At 51.8% G+C, this 2,944-nt stretch overlaps 1 protein-coding gene across 2 annotated transcripts in view; it reads right to left on the minus strand.

Annotated features, from left to right (window-relative positions):
- Window positions 1–2,944, minus strand: part of PRRX1 (paired related homeobox 1) — a 61,070-nt gene that overhangs the window by 22,015 nt on the left and 36,111 nt on the right. The gene's annotated exons all lie outside the window — the stretch shown is intronic.

The following is a 2,944-nucleotide window of genomic DNA, read 5'->3' on the forward strand; positions in this document are numbered from 1 at the left end:
ATTCATCGAATAGATATGACGTAACTGCTTTTCTCCCCTTCCTTCTTCCAGCCTTCACTTCCCAGAAAACACGGTCCACGCCGACCACCTTAGAGGAATCTCAAAACCAGTGCCACGAACGAGGGCCATGCTGAATCTCGACCTTCACGTCTCCTCACCTCATTCATTCATTTGAACAAATGTTTACTGAGGACCTGCCCCGCACCAGGCAAGCAGGTGCTCTGAGAAACAGAAATATTATGTGTAGTCTGCCTGGTTGGGGGAAAGAAGTCACTGGCCTTGTCACAAAAAGACATTCCAGCGGAGCCAGTGGTGGGCAGGGGAGGACAGGGACCCCAAGGAGGTGGCAGTCGGGGGACACTTGGCATGGGGGTGCCTCGGTCCTGCTTGAAGCTCAGCACCCCCTCCTCAGCCATGCTGGGACTTGCTGCCCCACTCAGCCGACTCCAGCTGTGGCTGGGGTGACGAAGCACATTTCCGTGTCTGCCATTTATGTCCTTCCTTGACCCTCTGTCTTTGCCCTGCGCACCCTAGGCCTTGCCCCATCCGCTGAGTCTCTATACTGATGGCAGCTTCCCTTCTAAGCCTCAGCTACCTATCAGCCATTCGTAGGGACCCTCACCCATCACCCAGCAGAAGTCACCTCCCCTCACGGTGCTCCCTGGGGCACCTGAGCCACCTGTTCCCTAACACGGGATGTTCATTGCCTCACACAGATGGGAGCGTCCGAGGGCAGGGCGTGTTCTGACTGTGAACCGCGGGTCCCAGCTTCGCATCTCCACCCAGGGCATTCAGGCTCTCCTCTGGGGATGCCCCCAGGCGGTGCAGGCTGCACTGGTGCAAAGGCCTGACCCGCATGCCCTGGGCAGTTTGCATGCAGCCCACCAGATGCCCTCCCCAGGTGCACAGCCCTGGCACACACACCTTCCATCGTGAAGGACACTGCCCTGTTTGTAGGTGGAACCCAGCTATGCAGGTCTCTGCCCTGTCTCTGTGCACAACTGTAAGTCGGTGGTTATCTCCCCAGTGGGAAGGTTACCTTGAGGGGCAGGTGAGTAAAGTGTGTACACAGAGCCCTACACATCTTAGAAGCACTCAGCAAATGTTTGATTTGGGTTTTTTATTTGATTTGACTTGATGTTTTGAAGGTAAAACCAAGCTTTTTTCTTATTGTTTTCACTGAGGCGCATCCAGGGAAACACATCAACTGTAGGCTGCAGCCTGGTGCATTCTGGCACACATGGGCACTCGGATCACACCACCCAGATCCAGACACTAATTTTTCCCTCCACCTATTTCCCCCTTCCCTCCCCTATGGCAACCATCCATCTTGCTCTCTGTGTTTATGAGTCTATTTCTGTTTTGTTTTTTCAGATTCCTCATGTAAGTGAAAGCCTATGGTATTTGTCTTCCTCTGCCTGACAATAAACGTTTGACTTTGATGCAGATGGACTCACTGGCCAGTTTAGACATGACAGAGTACAGTCACTTCCGTGTCCCGAACACCTTCGCCTACTTTAGGTCGCCTCCTCTCCGGCTCAGTCCTTCCTGCTAACCGCGTTCCCTGTCCCCTTCCGCTGGCAAAAGAGCTGGCTCATTCGTTCTCTGGCAGAGAGTGACAGATGCCTGTCAGCCACACCTACGCCTTGACTGCATGTCATTTCCTCCCAGGGAGCTGTGACTGTTTTAACTGGTAAGGAAGCTGATGCATGAAGATCCTACGAGAAAAGGTTTTGGGCAAAACCCCCAGAAACCAACATGGAACGGTCTTGTTCCACTGAGTCATGTCCCCTGTGGCTGAGCAGCCCCAGAGAACTCCCCGTGAATAGGCGACTGTGTCCGCCTGGACGGGGAGCCGATGAGTGATGTGCATGTCACTGTGACTCATGTCATGGCCACCACTTCCAGCCTGTCACCTGGAAGCTGGAAAAGCAGTCATACTGCTCAGCTGTAACAGGAAGGGGCCGGGTGGGGCAGAGACCGTGAAACACGCTGCACCGACTCCAAGGAGGAGATGGTGGCCGGAACGGGAGGATTTCAGGGCTGAGGGCAGTCGCTTCTTACCCACCACCGGAACCGTGCTCTTCCCTGGCATCTGTTTCCATGGCCTGGAATGCCAGCACAGGCGCTCCTGCTTCGGTGTCCTCGAGTTGTGTGTGTCTGTGTGTGTGTTTTAGTTCTTCCCTATTTTTAGGTTTTTTTGAACTGGTAAATTACTTTCAAGAAAGAACTTTGATAGCTGTATGCTGAACCAAGAGGAAGGACAAATGGGGACAGACCAGTGTTTGATTCAACCCACTCCCCAGCCATCAGTAGGACTGTCACTTGCCTGCTCTCCTGTGCCTCTGCAATTCTGATTAAAATGGCACAGAGTTTAACCACGTGATTAACTTGCTAGGAAGTCAGCACCTTTAAAATAAAGTATTTTAGGAATAAACCAGAAGATTTTTATGAACTCAGGGGATTCTTAAAAACTCTTTTATGAACTCAGGGGATTCTCTGCCAGAGAACGAATGAGCCAGCTCTTTTGCCAGCGGAAGGGGACAGGGAACGCGGTTAGCAGGAAGGACTGAGCCGGAGAGGAGGCGACCTAAAGTAGGCGAAGGTGTTCGGGACACGGAAGTGACTGTACTCGGTCATGTCTAAACTGGCCAGTGAGTCCATCTGCATCAAAGTCAAACATTTATTGTCAGGCAGAGGAAGACAAATACCATAGGCTTTCACTTAGATGAGGAATCTGAAAAAAACAAAACAGAAATAGACTCATAAACACAGAGAGCAAGATGAATGGTTGCCATAGGGGAGGGAAGGGGGAAATAGGTGGAGGGAAAAATTAGTGTCTGGATCTGGGTGGTGTGATCCGAGTGCCCATGTGTGCCAGAATGCACCAGGCTGCAGCCTACAGTATTTTAGGAATAAACCAGAAGATTTTTATGAACTCAGG

Source organism: Manis javanica, chromosome 14, assembly GCF_040802235.1.
Source record: "Manis javanica isolate MJ-LG chromosome 14, MJ_LKY, whole genome shotgun sequence".
NCBI lineage: Eukaryota > Metazoa > Chordata > Mammalia > Pholidota > Manidae > Manis > Manis javanica.